The sequence below is a fragment of the Chroicocephalus ridibundus genome, chromosome 12 (assembly GCF_963924245.1).
Source record: "Chroicocephalus ridibundus chromosome 12, bChrRid1.1, whole genome shotgun sequence".
Classification (NCBI taxonomy): Eukaryota; Metazoa; Chordata; class Aves; order Charadriiformes; family Laridae; genus Chroicocephalus; species Chroicocephalus ridibundus.
This window is the reverse complement of record NC_086295.1, coordinates 16326188-16345032: the sequence shown is the minus strand read 5'-3', so window position 1 is coordinate 16345032 and position 18845 is coordinate 16326188. Positions and strand designations below refer to the sequence as shown.

The 18845-nt window shown below is 40.9% G+C and overlaps 1 protein-coding gene across 1 annotated transcript in view; it reads right to left on the bottom strand.

Moving 5' to 3' along the window:
- Positions 1-17132, bottom strand: part of ITCH (itchy E3 ubiquitin protein ligase) — a 62608-nt gene extending 45476 nt beyond the window's left edge. The window contains exon 1 of the mRNA XM_063349929.1: positions 16995-17132. The gene's annotated coding sequence lies outside the window, so the exon portion shown is untranslated. The remainder of the gene's footprint in view (positions 1-16994) is intronic.
- Positions 17133-18845: the final 1713 nt, after the last annotated feature.

The window sequence follows — 18845 nt, the reverse complement described above, 5'->3', positions numbered from 1 at the left end:
TGAACATCATATGCCTTTTGCTTGATTCCAAAAAGCCTGGCAAGAAAAGCCACTGCAGAGAGCTGCACGAGATAATTAAAACCATTTGTGAAAACAAAGAGATAGTCTATTTTTATTTCAGCCATTTCCTTCTCATGGTACAATCCATTTCAAAGAGGACAACAATTCATATATGCAAACCACTAAGCTAAAACTGGTTCACTGCTGTAATCTTAGAAATAGAGCAATACTTAAAATGGCTGGTTCTTAAATACCACCACTGGAAAACAAGATACAAGAAACCTGGCATGCATGTTAAACCACAGTAGAGAGAATTACACTGGGACTGGGAAGACAGAGGAGAAACTGGCATCGTTGTAACTATCACAAACTTAAACAGATTTTTCTAAACTGCTGGATTTACTGGCATTAACCAGACATTAACTGGATTAACTCCTGCATTTTCTAAACTACTGCTTTCAGAAATTCATTTTGGCCTTTTAAGCTGTTTTTTAAAAATCTTTTGTAACAATACAGTTTCAACACAATACTGCATTGACTCAGAACTATGCTTCATCTTAATACTTCTGTGATGAGGCTTCAGGAAAATTTTTCAGTGGAAGTGCACAACCAGAACAACATTACCATCCGCAGACCGGCAGGTAAGCAGTTATCTCGCTACTCACAAAGCAAGACAAACTGCTTTTCATACAAGAAACCAGACATTCAAGCCTATTCCTTTTACGGCTGAAAGTACCCAGGTGTTATCATGGGCTGACAATACACTCGCAAAGTAAAAGGTTTTTTTATAAGGGTTTGTGCGCTTTTATCTATTTCATGAACTATTTTCTTGGGTCCCCTCTTCTGGAAGCTTACCCTACAGGTCAAGATTTTTAAATCGCTTTTGGTTGCCTTTTCTTGATGGAATAACAAATCCCTAAGCGTAAGAGTAGAGAATATTTTTACTTGACTTATCAAAGACAACTAAACAAATTTATCCCCAAACCTGTCTCCACAGTAGGTGGCTGTATTGGATTTAGGTGGCAAGGCTTTGGTAGCAGGGGGGCTGCAGGGGTGGCCGCAGTGAAAAGACACCTTGGGCTGTGCCCACGTTGGACAAAGCTGGCTCCAAACAAGGCCCACAAATGTCAAAAGCTGAGCCCGTCAGTGATGCTGGCAGCATCCTGTGATAACATGTTTAAGAAAAGGTGAAAAACACTGTGCAGCAGCTGTGTGAGAAAGGAGTGAGAAAACGTGAGCGAAACAACTACACAAACACCCAGGTCAGTGGAGAAGGAGGGGGAGGAGATGCTTCACGCAACAGAGCAGAGATTCTCCTGCAGCTTGTTGTGAAGTGCCCTGACGAGGTTCCAGAACTGGGGGTGATTGACTATCTAGTGAAACAACTTCTCAGGATGAGCAATATTCTTCTTTCATAGGAAAATATCTTTTTAGCACCTCCAAATACTAAAGTTCCTCTGACCTTACGCAAGTCCTGTTATTGGGACTGTTAGACTGTTATTATAGATCTCTAACAAAAAAGTATTGAGTTCTAGCAATTAGAACTCTCACATCTTGTAGAAATTAATTACAGCTTTCCCTCTTCATTCTTCCACTTCCTTGCACTGTGAACCATGTCCCGCATGGAGCTCTGTGGAAATACAGCTTGAAAAAAGAATAATCTGTGCTGTAACTTCAGGGACATCCTTCCTCAGAGAGGAAGGACAGACAGTTACATAGGCTCAAGCAATGTAATCGACAGACATGTATTGACAGAGCCCTAACAGGCAAAAAGCCTTTTTATGTTTCATTTTTAAAAACCAACATTGTTTTATTTCCAGGTTTCTAAACAGAAAGTACCTAGAAAGTATAAACAACATTGTCCAGTGGTAACCTTGGAGGAGAATTTTCTCAAGGGAAAAGCAGTGTGGACAGATAGTTACAAACAATCACTGTTAAACTGTGCACTAACAGTAAGCTGATCGAGTATCCAAAAGCATTGGTGCTTTCTTTGAATTCCAGCCATTTCATAAACACAATATTCTACAGCATGGAGCCTTGGTTACAGTTTGCCTAAGTAGGATTGTACCCTAACTGTAGAAATAAATGCATTTCTTTTGTAATTCGGAGACTGTATTTCTCAACACTACTCAAACTTTATCACAAAGGACAACTTTGGGCACAAAGAATCACTGAAAAGAAGTCCAAGTCAGTTATAAAACACAGAGTTACCAAAAGCAGCAGTATTTTTTGTTCTGTCTGCCCTACAAAATCTCATTTAACCCTACAGCTACATCTAACGCTTCAGCCAGCTCTGAGGCCAAGAGGTTCCTACAAAGCAAAAGTCCCAGTTTAGAGCATCGCAGTCCAATATTAATGCCGGTGTAAGCAACAGGTTATTTTGGACCTTACCATGAAAGCATGAAAAAGAAATCTTCTGAAGAACTTCACCCAAGGTCTCCTCCTGCCTGTTGCTATGGGAAGGGGAAGGAAAGAATTTATCTGGAGGCCTCCACTTATCACTGCTTTAGCTATGTGACACAGTAATGAGAAGACACGGTCACACAAATCCACAAGCCATAAGCTACTTATTCATGCTATTCAATTAATTTTTAATTACGGCAATGAAATAATGTGTTCACCATCAACGCAAATATTAAGTCAAAATTCCAAGTAATTTTTCTCCTTTTAAGCAATATTCTTACTTGTGATCTATTAACTGATGATTGCCTGGAAGTGATGTTCCAAATCACCTCCCTTTTACCCATCTTTTTGCAGTTTTAACAGCTTTCCTGAAATGCAAGATGTTAGTAGAAATAGTCAGGAAAAACACAAATTAACCTTTCCACTTTTAAAACAAAGATATTCAAGGATTAAAAGTTATTTCACAGAAATTATTGGAAGATAAAAACCACACCATAAAAACCAAAATTTTGCCTGTTATGACATGCCTAGAAAATTAAGGACAGGGAGAGTCAGTGACTTTACAGCCGTGGTACAAAGCCCTGTGAGAACTTTCACACAGGATGAGAGGTTTGCATGGTTTTACTCTCAGATGCCTCTGAACATAGTCTAAACAACTGTCAAGCAGCATTTATATCTTATCTCTCAGAACCTTCCTATATATATTTTTGTTCTCCCTTATGCTGTGCATTAAAAAAAACACCATCAAAAACGAACCTGAAAATAAAATAAATGAAAATGTGTTACTGAAAGAGCATATAAGGAAACAAGGGTATCTTAAAATCAGAACACACTTCTACGAATTACTTTCTAATTTCCTCCCAAAAGTTTGAGTTTTTTTAATAGAACCACACAACAATTTAGGCTGGAAAGGAGCTCTGGAGGTCATCCTGTCCAACACCCTCCCAGAGCAGGGCCAACTTCAAAGTTAGACCAAGCTGCTCAGAATCTCACAGAAACGTTCAGTTGTTCAGTACGCTAAACTAGTAGCAAGATACAAGTTGTAATAAAGGTATCTCAATAGATACTCAAGTTTCCAGATACTATAACAACAAGCGAGTGGCTCTGTGGCTTTACAGAAATGCATATCCTATTTTCCTAACGCACAGATGTGCACAAATGCCTTACAGCCTTAATGTTTCAGGCCTTTCACATATCCCTTGCCATACTCCTGCTAAAACTTATCAAAAGAAACAAAGCATATTTAACATGAAAGTTAAAATACTAAGTTACCTAAAAATGCATTCCTTAGAAATTATATTATTTTTGCAATAATGTGGAGAAATAGAGTGAATAAAGTGAAACAGGCGAACTCCAAAGACAAACTGCCTCTTCTACCCTAAGCAGTCACCTTTCAATCAAGCTGAATTACAAGCCAGCTTTCATTCCAGAAGAGATTTCTCACAGTCAAGATAATTTACTACTTTCAGGACTTCATGCCCACTGTAAATCAAACTGCTTTACTAAAACCAGTGGGCAAATCTAATAGTTCTAAAAAACCCATTTTATATTGCAAGATTTATTTTGTTACATGATTTAATTCTTAGAAGTGTAATAATTTTTCCAGTGTATGTTTATACATTCATTTCATATGGTTCTCAATTGAAAGAGTGAGAAGAGCTTCTAAGCTAACTCCTCCTGAAGCATTCTCCATCTCACTGTTCTCCAAAAATAACTCTGGGTTTAGTGAATGTAACAGCTATTCCTTTAACATCGTAGGATGTGTGTTTCCCTGCACCTTTTATCAATTAAAATCCATATAAGTGCTTCCCCTTCTATCAATCTAGGTTTTGTTTTTCTTCTTGAAGACTTTTACTGCTTCTTCTACACTTGTTCACGTTGTACACATTCAAGGAAAATTAAAATAATTCCTTTCTAAAAGTTGTATTTGAAAACAGGCCTGTTCCCTTTCAGCTTGTATTAGCTTATTGAGTTGTCTTATAGCTTCTAAGCTTCACTGAGGGAAATACTTGCCAAAACAGATCCCTATTTTGTAACAGACCCATTTCTCACCTCCTGTATGCTAATCTCTCTAAAAACTCCTTGCACACGCATTTCATAAACACAGTAGTCGACCCATCTCTTTTTCATTATGGCATCTTTTAGCATGCCAACAGCCTTTCCCCAGCAATGACAGTCTTTGAACTCTCACTGCGCCTTCATTAACCTGATTTGCTGTACTGTGTCCACATTGGCAATCAGAGCAGTGTGACAGACATGGAGCTAGGAAGTCAGACAGGTCTGTAGTCCCCATACCCACATTGTACATGTTTCTGGAATTTTATTTTGGAACGGCTCCCCTCTGATCCCACAGCCCCACACCAGTTGGACTGCAGCTTCCAGTTTAGTTTCATCCAAAAGTAATTCAGCTTCCTCGATCCAAGCTTATTTCACAAATCAAAGTGCAGTCTGTGAGAACGATCAGGGGATTCATTTCCAAAGTGCACTCCTTGTCCAAATTAAAACAATTAAAACCCCAATGCAGATGCACTCCCTGTTTCCCCTTCCCCTGTTCCTCTCTGGTTCGCATTCTGGCCATATGGAAGACCTCCACAGGTCTACATTATGGTCACTCAAGCTCATTCTTTTGCACTCTTTCTTTAGTTGTGTGAATGTGGGTATAGGTTTTTTCATGCATGAGTATGCTCAAGTCACCTTGTTTCAAGACTTCTACCTTTCACTCTGTTTTGATAGTTTCAGAGGAGATTCTTTCACAGAACATTTTCCTTTATAAAAAATATAAAAAGGAAACCCCGACGTTTCCCACTATCCATCATTGAGGCAGATCTGCTTTTGGGACAGATGTGCTTTCTTCTACACAAACTCTAGACTAGAAAAATTTTCTGCAAAACTACTGGAATTACCACAGCAGTTACAATTAGGTAAATAATAAGGATCTTTTTAGTCAAATAGATTAAGATTGAATTTAAAGCATATAACTATTTAACTTGAATGATTAATGCTGTAGGTTAAAAAAAAGCTTTGCTGTAAAGCACAAAGTATTTGTGTCTTCAAATAGGATAACAGATTGTGTTTCTCTGAGGCCTATGCAATGAGCTCATGTGGAAGGAAGACAAGTGACTGAGTACCACTATCTGTGTAAATACAAATGTTTCTTTTTACAAGGAGGATAAATTTCAAGAAGTCGTGAGCATCCACAGAGATGCTGAAAAACTGAACTTTCTTTTCCCATTCTTTCTATGCGCTAGAGAAAATCATTCATCAAAACTAAAATTTCTGATAAATCTATTTAGTCATGTTTGATCTCAGTGAAGCCCACACTGTGCCATGTAAAAGTGGGAAGGTCACTCGGCTCCTTTGAGTGACTCTCCACATTGCTGGCTACAGAAAAAGCAAATGCACGCCTTTCTGAAGAAAGAGCATGGAGGAAGATCCAAGAAACTACAGACTGGTCAGTCTCATCTCAATGCCAGGGAAGGTCAGGGAGCAAATTGTCATAGGAGCCGTTTACAAACATATTATGGACAAGAAGGTGATTTTTTCGATTAGTCAGCATGGATGCATGAAGGGGAAATCATGTTTGACCAACCTGAGTGTTTTCTACAACAAGATAACTTGGTAGTTGAGAAGACAGCAGGGGATGCTGATTATCTTTGACAGTGCCTCCTATAATCCTCAGAGACAAGATGAAGCAGTACAGGCCAGACAGAGGACTCTGGAGTGGACTGAAAACCTGGCAGATGAGTGAGGCTCAAAGGGCTGTGATCGGTGGTACCCAATCCAGTTAGAAGCCAGTCATTAGTGCTGTACCCTAGAGGTGGATATTTTGCCAATACCGTTTAACTTCTTCATTTATGACCTGGACAATGGGACCAAGCTCACTCCCAGCAAATATGCTGATGACACAAAAGTTCCACAACGGGAAGTGCAAAGTTCTGCACCTGGGGAAGAATAAACCCATGCACCAGTAAAGGCTGAGGGGCAGCTGGACAGAAAGCAACTTTGCAGAAAACACTGGTCCTGTTGAAGATAAACTAGCAATGCTTCCTTGCAGCAAAAAAGTAGTGTCACCAACATCCTGGGCTACATCAGGGAAAGCATCACTAGCAGGATGAAGAAGGTGGTCCTTCCCCTCTACTCAACATTGCTGAGACCACAGCTGGTGCACTAGTCTGGCTAGCTCCGGGCTCCCCAGATCAAGAGTCAAACAGACGTACTGGAGTGACACCAGCAAAGGGTCACAGAGATGATATAGGGATTGGAACATGGCATATGAGAGAGAGAGAATTGTTAAACCTGGAAGAGAGAATGCTCAGGAGGATCCTACCAGTGTGTATAAATACCTGAAGGGGATATAAAGGGTTACAAAAGATGAAGCCAGACTCTCCCCAGCAGTGCGCAGTGACGGGACAATAGTCTGTGGGTACAAATTAAAATACAGGAAATTCCACTTAAAAACAGAGGATTTAGTTATTTATTTTACTATGAGGTGGTTGAAAAGTGGAGAAGCTTGCCAAGAGAGGTTAAGTCACCATCCTCGGAGATATTCCAAACCTGACTGCACACGTCACGTTACTGACCGCTTTGACTGGCCTTGCTTTAAACAGATGTTCACAAGTCCCTTATAACCTCAGTTATTCCATGATTCTTTAACTCGCTGAAAACAAACTCAATAATTCCTGTTGTACCTGTCTCATTCTTCCTGCTTGTTCTCTTTAGGCCTCCATTTTGTAGCAGATTCCTCCTCTAAAGAGACATCTATCAAGTTGGTTATATAGAATTATTTTTTTTTCAAACTGAGGTTTCCTTCCAGTGCCCAGTTATTGATTACAGTTTAAGTTTTACTAGTTTGAATAGGAAGGCACAGACTGCATAAGCCAGCATGCACCTTCTTCAGGTTCAGTAATCTTCATCTTGAGTGTCAAGTCTTTAATTTCTACAGCTTTTCCGAAGTCCTATATTAAAATTCAATGCACAAGCCTACACTAGGTATTTTTTCTCACTTATAAAAACTACTTCCGTTTACCTTATTGCTGCTCTCTATTATAAGAGCAACACAATACTGCTTGAGTCAATCTTCTACAGACATAAATACAGACTGTAAATACCAAACTGTTAGCTTGCTTCAATTAATGGCAACCAGGTAATGTGAAACTGAAAAACATGCAAAAATAAAGGCCAAGTTCAACTGTCCCAACAGAAAGAATGCTATTGTACACTGCATATGCACACTGCTTTCCTGGCTTACTTTAATTTTCTTTTGCCCTGATAATAAACCTCATAAAACATTCACATATCACTGCCTTGGAACCTGTGGTATCCCTTCATTATTTATGTTAAACATCAGAGATGGGGAAGTCATTGAATATCATGGTTAACACTCTGGTTATTCAAAAAGATGTTTTACTTTGCTATTGGCAGGTGTCCAACTGTTCATACTTTTAAGAATTTCCTTCATTTTAACTCATATGGTGATAACTTGATAACTTTCCAGAGCAAATCTGAACAGTTACCCATATGTTGCTCCGTATCTCTCCCATGCATCTATAAAGCCTCTGTCCCTATCTCTGCACTACTTTCAATCAAACTAATTACTCTGTTTTACATTAAAAATATCCTATGCATGACAAATTTGGTCTGGAGTGTCACTTAAAGGATGTTGATCCTCTAACAGTTTCTAAAAGTTTCTCCTCAGTATCTATATAAATTAACCCAAATCTCAGTGGGAGAGAATGGCAATGGAGTTTCATTGATGATACTAAAACCAAATAAAAATGACGCTGCCAAAAATACCAACGATATATCCAGGCAACTTGATTGTGGAGGCATAATATAGTTGCATACCAAGATGATAAATTCACATCAGGGTGCTGTTCTACCACTTTAGCCTTATGGTTTTAACATATACACTAATTTCACTCATTTCACAGTTCCCAGTGCATACATTTACCCCCCCATCTCATTATTAAAGAAATATCCACATCACATCACAGTTCAAGATTACAGTGTTATGTTATTTTCCAATTAAAAAGGCGGAAATCATTAACCTTCATGAGCAAATTTCAGAAACTGCAGAACTTAATTTGGTGCTCATGGGAAGAGAGATAAAAGGCTGGTATTAGTACACTGGAGAACCACTTGAGCTTTAACTGACTGGTTATTTTGTGATTTGGCATCAGAAGAAAACTAATGTTTTTGTATTACAGCTATTTTTAAATGTTTCAAATGCATTACTTATGAAGTCTCAATAAAAAACAATCTCTATAACATAAACTCTCACGGTAAAATGAAATACAAGGCCACCACCTTCTGTTTCACCATCCACCTTGCAGCTTTTAAGCATGTCACTTTAGACGCAGTTATATAATCAGTTATGAACAGAGGACAGCATCTACAGAGGATTTTGTAATCTCCAGCCATTAGTTTTCCTTCTTGTTTACAGCTCAATGCTTGCTTCAGCTTATTTCCCCCTTCCATTCTCAGAGCTACATTTCATTATCAATGCTTCACACACACCCTTATTCAAAGAAACCTACATAGAGTTTTTAACTCTGGGGAGAATGGGAAAAAAAAACAAAAAACAAAAAACAAAAAGCTTGACCATTAAAGTACACTGTGTTCATTACTAAGAATGACAACTTCACCCACTATTACAGTTGTTTTAAAGAATGTTTTTAAAAGTAGCCTTTTGAAAGGCTGCTGTTTACTAGCAGTCTATAAACCCAGAACCAAAACCAGACTCTGCCACCTAGAAGACTCAAATCTAGCAGATACGTTTTCCAAAAGCATAATAAAGCCGATATCTACATTAACCTAAACATGATTCTTTAGTATGTTCTGTACAAAACAGCACACAATGCACCTTGTTTTACGAGTGTTCAATAGCACTGATGGAGGTTCACAGGTGTACAAAGGTACCTCCCCCTCTGGGGGGGAACAATGAAAGAGCTCCGGGTACTCCTCCGCCTCTTTGCTCCCACGAACACAGCCAGCGAGGGCCAGGGAGGTGTCAGGAGAAAGGTTCTGGCAAGTGGTATCGCCTGACAAAAACCATCTTGCTAAACAGATTGTGACCGTTGGTATCTGAGCAATAAACCAAATCAAAACAGGCTGCACAGAGCTGCAATTCAACCTGGCAAGGCTCATCTAAGACATGATGAATCATCCTCTAGGACCAGTGACAACCACAACTCTGAAAATTGCTGATCATTTGAAATCTCTTGAAAAAGAAAGTTCTTTGTCACTTGCTGCTTGTACTTGCCTTAGCAAATTTGATGGTGTAAGGCACAGTTCCTCTTGATTAACTTTTACTCAGCTGTAAGAACTACTGTAGCCAATGCACTGAAATTCTTACAGTTAACTAGTTATTAAAGTATGAATAGACATACATTGCCCCACAAGAAAAATAAACTGCTTCTCTGAATACTCTTAAGCATTACAAAAAAAAAATAAATTAAAACTGGAAATCTAGTATTTGCAACAAAATGAAGTAATATTCCTGTGTGCTAAACTGAATGCCAACCAGAAATAAAGGTTGCATCTTTGCAACCTAAATTATGCATGTCTAAAGTAAAGAACACAAATCCAAAAGATGCAATGAAAATGAGAATTTTGGTGGGGTGGGGGGGATAAAATTGAGATTATTTAAGTAAGCAGTGAGGTATCTGAAAGTCTACTATGAGTCACTCTCATTTTCAAAACTGCAAACTACTGCCAGCAAAATCTTGATTTCCAGAAGAATCACCTTCATGTTTTCTAATTGCAAAAGAAGTTCATTATCTGCTTCCTAGGAATCTTTTGCGAGTGACCAGCTGGGAATGTCAAAGCATAGCCAGGAGTGGACAACACCACTATCCCAACCCTGCAAAGTACAACTGCCTGCTACATTCCAGCTCATGCCTCTCCGAAAAAAAACCCAGAAACTATAGGAAAAAGATGGGTTAAAACTGCATCACTATTTCAATATTCTCAGCACTCCCATTTAACTTGTTTTTTTTGTGGGGCTACCCTAAAACCCTTTCCCTGTTATCAGAAGATAGTGGAGACTACTTTTCTGAAATGCTGGGTCACCCAAGACTTCCAACTGTGGTAATAAATAAAATCCCCGAACAAAAGTTTCAGTGTTTACATCCTAGATCTTCTATATCAAGAACTGACAATTGCACATTTGAAAAAAAGAACAGGATTATCTGCTAACAACAAACACTAATTGCATCTTTCAATTTCAAGGGAATCACCATATTGCAGGGACACAACTTAAAGCCCACGGGTCTGTGAAGAAGCTTAGAACTGTCCCCTAAACTAAAACTCAGCAGTGAGCCAGAGGTAACTGCACGGTAAGAATGGCAGCAATAGTGGTGCCGCAGCTATCGGGGAGCGCAGATGGCAGGCTCTGCTCTGGCAGCTTGAGATTGCTGAAGGAGTGGTCCCACTCTCCTCTTTACGTTCCTCTCAGTCACACAGACCTTCCCTACCTTTGTGCTAATTCTAGTGCTAAACTGACACTCTCTGACCTGTTTAAATTCAGTAAATCTTCAGGAAAAAAAAAGCCCAGGGCCCCTGTTTGTTTTTAATAAAATAGGAATAATTTGCATGCCCTGGCAAAGCATTCTGTACAAGGAATGTGATTCAGTGTGAACACACTGATTACACCATACATAAACCTCTTCACAGCTTACTTGTGCATGCATTATGCGGCAGACCAAAAAGGTACTCACATACTGGAGTAAAAGTATAGGTCCACAGGGTTATAATGCTACGTAATGACCTCCTTAATCAGCAAAGCATTCTTCCAGATACAAACCCTGAGTCTGAGTCACGTCAGGAGTTCTGACAACTGTTGTTCTAAATTTCCTTCAGACACTTTTTATTTTATTTGTAATGCATAAGCACCTTACTGCCTTTGATTGTAAGTCATGAAGGCAGGATTACAAATTACAAAGACAGAGTTTATTGTACTTTGGAAAAATAGGAAGTGAAATTCCAAAAAGCAAGGAAATCCCAGCTGTGGCACAGGCTTTCTCTCAAACTAGATCTCCTATTATTACTGTCTACTAAGTCCCTCTCCTCTCAACTCCCACATCATCCACCCGTAACCATGAATTTCATTTTATTGGTGTCTTCTACTCTCAAAACGCACAGTTCACTGGGAAATGCACAGCTTCGAAGTGAACACACATCAGTCTGAAAGCATTTTCAACTCCATTATCGCCATCAGGACAGTACTACTTTGTTCAGACATTCACATCCCAGACGAAAGCAAGACATTTCTTAAATGTTATCTTTAATAACTCAAATTGTTACTAATGCCACAACAGTCTTGTTCTGATGGCCTGAAGAGGGGGGAAAGAAAAGGGAAGGAAAAAAGTAATGAACGATATGCCACACCTCACAGGACTATGTTTAAAACCTTTAAACCATTGAGAATAGCTAACTAAACCACGAGCAATGACAACAGGTTTCCACACAGAGCAAATCCACTTGCTCAAATGAGATTTCAGAACAGGGGTTAAATACACTGAGTCGACGGGTGCACAAAAAGAACAACAAGGAGAACACTGTTGCCTTGTGATAGCTTATTCATTGACCTGAACTAGATTTGGTTCAGGCAAATGTTTAACAAATTGGTCATTTTAATATCCAGCACATGCTGCGCTTGCAAAAGACAAAAAAGATATTCCAATGTCTTACTGGTAAATACAATTTAACAAGCACAAAATGGAGTATGCCAATTATGTGCAGAAGTACTGCCCATTGATCCTGAGTTTTCCTCTGTATCTTTAGGCGATGAGGACTTTTAAATGGAATTCAAAATGTTACACAATGAAAAAAAACCCAACCCTGCAAACACAGGTTTGGATAGCTATAGAAACTTTTTAAATGTAGAGTAAGGTGGTCAGAGTGTTTTCCGAAACCTTCAGCATTTCCCTCCTCTTTCGTGTTATTATACACGTTATTCCCCTTCAAATAGCTGGAATAAGAAGCTGCTTTGAAGACTGCATCATTGATGGCAACACACACACTGGATGAATCACACACATTTAAGAACAGAAGCAGACTTGCATATCCTTATACAAAAAACAAATTAGTGTCACACTGTTACTTTTTATATTTTAAGTTTCTGTATTTTCTTTTTTCTCACTCCCTTTATAGACTTAAGTGTCTTTCATATGCAGGATCACCCCAGAAGGTCGATCTGGCACAGCAAAACTTAAGGTGTCAGAAAAGTACAAATGCAGTATTTGGAGCAACAGGTCTTAACCCATTCAAATGTTTATTAAATCAGCAGTGGATAAATGAGAATTTGGATATCTGACCACTCTAACTGTCAAGCAAAAGTAATGATTATTAATATATAATTAAAAGACAGCTAGCACTGGGGACAGGAGCAGGCACTAGGGATGGATACTGACCAAAAGCATGTTAAAAATGAACACAGTCCACTCTTCTGTGTCTCAGTACATACCCCAACTTGCTCAGCATCTAGACTTCCTTAGCTTTCTTCACTGTACTGGATGAGGAAAAGCTAAAAAGGGCAGTAACCACTTAGGAATGACTTGCACAGGCAAAAGTTCCATCACAATCACATGAAACTGAAGGAATCAAAGAGCCCATTTTATTTTTAAGTAAACGAACATGCTCCCAGTCACAAATTTTATATTCTTGATGGATATTTCACTGCAAATGGCTATTCATTAGATGAATTAATTAATAAATCAGAACCAGATTATAGACCTGACTTTACTATGTCGTTTTTTCATTCAAGGCTGCTTTAAACCATACCTGACCTTTCTTTTCCTTAGTATCACACTTTAAAAAAATTACCAGGTATCTAGCTAACACTAAGAGAGAAAAAGTATGTCTAAAGGGTACCCCGGACAAAAAGCCAGACCTATAAAGAACAGAAAACAGAGAGCATAAATATTTTATAGAGGCTGATATTAACACCCTCTTCTTGAAAGCTCCAGCTTCCATATCATGACCTACCCAATCCAGAACCCGAGATCTGCACATTTCAGGTAAAAGGTAAGGCACCGAACTTTCACTTCTTCTTGATTAGAAACAGGGTTCCATGCAATAAAACTTTAACAATTCACCTGAACAGAATAGGCCTTTTCCTGCTCAACAACAATACCACTTGAGTCTAAGCTCTGAACTTCAAAATCAATGATCTAAATGCAAACACGTAAGTAGTTCTGTTCATGACTGAAACAACAAGCCTCTCCTACCAGCACAGTTTAGAATAGCTCAGGCAGGTGGGTGGAAGGCAGGCATTATCAGTTTCTAAATGAGAGGACTGTAATAAAACATTAAAAAAACCCAACAGAACAGCATATTAACATACTGCCAAGTTTTAAAAAATGATTTGAATAACCAGCATAACAAGATCTAGTATCATGCTTCCTTGGAGGGAAAAAAAAATCTGCCCTTGATGTTTTAACAGAAGTTTGTTCTATGCCCCAGTATAGTAAAAGTAGAAATTCCAGGCATAACTTAAGAGCTGGTCATACGAAACAGGGCCTTGGTTCCCTTAAAATACTCTTTCCCAGTTTGTTATAATACCTTCATTTCTATTAAGTGTAATTTGCATTTCTCGTATAGGAAAAGATCAATCCTTCACCTGCAGCAACTCTGAACTACAGCAAGTAAAACCTGCATGCCAGTCACTTACAGAAAACACTGAAGTCCTTATTGCTTTATTCTTCAGATGAGAGGGATGAAGAAGAAAAACTACCTTTCCCTCTCCAAAATGTGGACACAGAATTAGCTCAGGTAACAGTCAAACCAAGCCCAAGAAGGATTGCCTGAAACCTTTAAAAATACTCAATTTATGAGACAGTAGAAAGTAAATATATAGAAAAACAGAATACTCCCAAGCTAGACTATAATCATGGCTTGTCTACTTCCTCTTCTGAAGCAAGCACACACTTCAAAGTGCTTCTGTAGTTGGACAAAGTACGGTTACAGTAAGCAACTGAGGCAAATATTCTCCTCTAGGTTATGCACACGTATTCACTTTCCTTAGGTGTACAGGCACAGAGCAGTTCCTTCAATTACATATAAGTACAGCAGACTGACAAAAATTAGAACATTACATGCAGATAACTGGACAGACAAACAGAAAGGCTTAAAAATAAACAGAATCAGTCACAGCACTCCCAGAAGTTTCATCATTCCCATTTGCAAGGGATTTTTGCTCTGCTCTAACGCTATAGACTCTTTTCCTTGCTTTTAAGCAGAAATCAAATTGTTTTTGCTGTAATGTGAAAAGCACTTTGCTATGGTTCAGTAAGTTTACCACTTTGTTTAAACAGCTTAAGTTTACAAAAGAAGTTTGTTTAGAAGCTATCATTGACAGATACTGACAATGCTGTTGAGAAGTGACTATCTATTGCATATGCTGTAAAATAGAAGAAAATTAATCTCACAAAACATATTTTTCAAGCAGTTCTAAGGTAAGCTCTCTTAGGAAGTGATTAATTTAGACTCTACAAGGGAAACATTATGCTACTTTACTACCTGTCTTCCTATCAGCTTATTTATTCTGTAGTTAACTTCCCCTAACCATTTTGAAACTTGGAAACAAAGAAACAAAATAACTTCAGATTTCAGGTGTGTTTCACCACAGACGAAACAAAACTTCAAGAAGGGAGAAAAAATTGAGGGAGGAAAACAAGGTGATGCTGCTTAACTAATAAATTGATATAAATAATCTTCTCTCAATCTCTCTTAAACCCCAAAATAACTGTTTAATCTGTAAGAAGCTTTCAAAGTTAGCACTCAGGAGTCTCAGTTATTTTCCACTGCAACATCATCTTTCACATGCACTGTATCAGTTCTTTGTTTTAAAGACATGAAAATTCACTTTGGATCAGAATGCTACCTATTATTCCAATGATCACTTGGAGATGAATGCATTCAGTGTAGTGATTAAAACTGTCAGGCAAGCCACAACTAAGAATGCACACTAGACCAAGTTCAGATTTAAACGGCTGTACCAGCGAGCAACGTAACTATAATTAAATTAGAACCGCTTTGGACTTTCTCTGTAAGAAGAGAGATAAGAATTTAAATTTGTTTTTTCAAACAAGATTTTTTTTTTAAGCATTAAAATCCTCAGAATCAAAGACAGCTTTCAGATCATGTTTCATTCTTAAACATCTATGCCTTTTTTTCAGGTAAACACAAGCAAGCAATAGGTCGATCTACTGTAATTCTCTCAACACGGGCGGTCTTCTTACAAATACCAGTCCAGATTTCTCTCCTTTTCTCTTCGAAAAGGATGAGTGGCAGGGTAGCAGAGACCAAGCAAATAAAATGAGAAACTCACTAAAGTAAGTAATAATACATTGGGAAAAGAGGGTCTAAAATACCCTGGTTTCTGATTTCTTCAACGCTAACTAAGCTATAAAGGTAAGTTTTGCTGGGGATATGTTCTGAAGCTTCAAGGGTAAAGGATGGCACACAAATGAAAACGGATATCCCAAATGCTACACCCCCTTTCTCTCTGCATCACACACAGATCTTAAGTTCTTTTGCCAGTTTAATATCACAAATTACAGCTATTAAAACACGCTGAATTCTTGGATATCAGCGCCAATTAGATATAGGCATCCCCAAACACCCTAGTCTGCCTTTATCTCGACACCACTGCCACACAAGGTCAAAGACACCCTGTTTGGAAGCGGGAGGGTTAACAGCTAGAACTTGTCCGTGTTTCCAAAATAAAGCGGCGGCACCGGCGTTGCCGTTCTGCTGTGTTTACAACAGGGAACGCAGTTCAGTATAAACCTCCAGCCACAGTCGTGCTTTATCGCCGGGAAACATTACTTCCAGGCACGGCTGTCCCCTGACAAGACAAAGGCAGCGAAGCCCCGTAAAGCGGCGGAGGCCCCATCTGGCCGGGGACCCCGTGGCCGCGCTCCTCGGAGGGGGCTGAACACAAAGGCTGTGCCGCGGAAGGGCTGCCGGAAAGCCAAGCCCCTGACGGGAGCGAATCCCCAAGGCCCGGAGAGAGCGAACGTTTAGAGGCTGATCTCAGCGACGAGGAGCCTGGAAAGGATGGCGGGGTCCGGCCGGGGAGGAGGGAGCAAATACCGCTGGGGACAGCTGGAGAAAGCGACGCAGAGCCAGGGGAAAGGGGCACCCCGGCCCGGGCTCCGGGCAGGTGTCCCCACCAGACAGAGCGGAGAAAGGGCTCCGCAGAGAAGAGGCGGCGGGGTCAGGCAGCCCTGACAAGGGAGCGCCGGGGTCCCGGCACTGCCGCCCCGGGGAAGTAGCGATGCTGCCGTCCCAGCCCGGCCCCCGGCCCAGGAGCTGTCCCCGCCGGCGCCCAGGCGGACAGCGCGGCGGGGATGAAGGGGTTCCCTCAGCGAGGCCCTCCCGGGGCCAAGAAGCCCCTCAAGAAACCGGGCCTACGCCCGCCGGGGTCCCCCACACCCCCGTCTCTGCCGCCACGCCACGGCCGCCCGGAGCCAGGAGGGCGGCGAGGCCGCTGAGCCGCGCCGCACCCCGCAGGGTCCCGTCCCCACCGCTACCGTCACCTCCACCCTCCCCACCCTGCCCGCAGCGCGGAGCCCCGCTCCCCTCACCGGGCACGGCAGCCTCGCAGCTCCTCCGTCCCTCGGCCAAGATGGCAGCCGCTGCGAGCCCAACCTGAGGCAGCGACTTTACAAAGTCGGGCGGGAGCTGCGCAGGCGCCGAGTCGCGGGGCGGCCGCGGGCGGGCGCTGAATACAACTCCCGGCGTGCGCTGCGCCGCGCGTGCTCATGGCGGCCTGAGGGACGGGACGGGACGGGACGGGACGTGCCGGGCCCCGGCGGGGCGGCACCGTGTGGGGGGCCGCGGCTGGAATTTGTGCGGCTGGGCCTCGGCGGTGAGCTCGGCGGAACGCTTCGCAACAGCATGCGGTTCCTCGGCCGCAGGCTGGGTTTCTCCGTGCGCTGGTGAGGCTGCCCGGAGCAGCAGGGAGGCACTTACGCCCGGTCGTCCCCTCACCTCCTGTAGCGACCTTCAGGGCCAGGGCCTTGAAGAGAATTGTGTCTATATACGCGCACACACAAGAGTATACGTATACGTGTGTGTATATATATATATATACACATATACACACACACAGAGTATATGTGTGTGTATGTGTATATACGTGTATGTACACGTGCACTACAGTAAAAATCATTGGGCATCAAAGTAACCCTGCAGGCCAACCTAACGCTCCTCTGAAATTACAAGAATACCTTGATGAACCTCTGGCCATCCACTGTGCTGGATTTTCACAGTAGCACTGATAACTGGAAATTTCGGATAGCACAAAGGGACGTACTGGGTAATCCGAGTTTCTACCAGTCGAGCAAGTGGGACATCACAAGAAAGCAGTGCGGGCTTTGTGACACGCGGTTACGGTTTTGTGGTTTTAATGTATCCACTGCAGATACTTAACACATCTATATTATTTAACCTTTACATAAAACCTTTCTTGTTTCAACTGTATTTTTTCTTAACCAGAATGCACTGTTGCATAAGTGGCTATGTAGAAATTACAATACACCTCCTCTTTTGGCAGTGAGGAATGAGAGAGTTCAGTTTCCATGCTGAAATCAGAGAAAAGACTCGTTAATTTTCAAAGAGTAGGAAAAGATCCTCACTAATTTTTCAGGAAAATCACATACTTTGCAAAGTTTAGCATTTTCTTACAACTGGTAGGGATGCGAAAATTCATCTTGTCTTCCCTACTTCACACATAAACTCTAATAAGGAAGGTCCCACGGCTACAACTGAGTGAGCATTTCTGTTGATGAGCAAGAAAACAACTCAGATTGTTTTTCCCTAACAGAATAACATACATGTTTCAGTGCCAGTTATCTGCAGTTACTATTGACCAAGGCATATATGCATACAACTTCAAGCACCCGAATCACTTTACTTCCAGCACAGAACAAGAGATGCTGCTCAGTCAGAGCCTGTGAGTACTGAAGTCAGAACTGTGTGGCTTTGTCAGAAAGGTGCATCCCTGGGAAGCAAGTTTGAAGCCAAGGTTACAGCCCAATATAAGAACCAAACACACTGAAGAGCTGGAATAAGTTCTGGAAGTTTTTGCTTTTCTTTTTCTCCTCTAAAGCATTTCTATGCACCTTTAAGTCTTTATCTTCCTTTACAGATACTTGACCACATATACATATATTTACAGTTCTGTATTTAAATGGTCCATCCAAGTTATTAACAATAAAAATGAGTTCTGCAAGCTTTACTTCACAGAAACTTCTCTCTCATGCATCACCTGCATAAACAGTTACCTCTCATCCGTTGTTGTGGTACAGGTTCCTGTCCTGGCACTTGAAGTTCCGCACCTGCGTAGCCGTGTTTCCTTTACAGCTTATTTGTTCTGTCTCCCAGCTCATACATAACATTGGGCTTGTTTTTGCAGATTGCCTGTGGTTTGATTC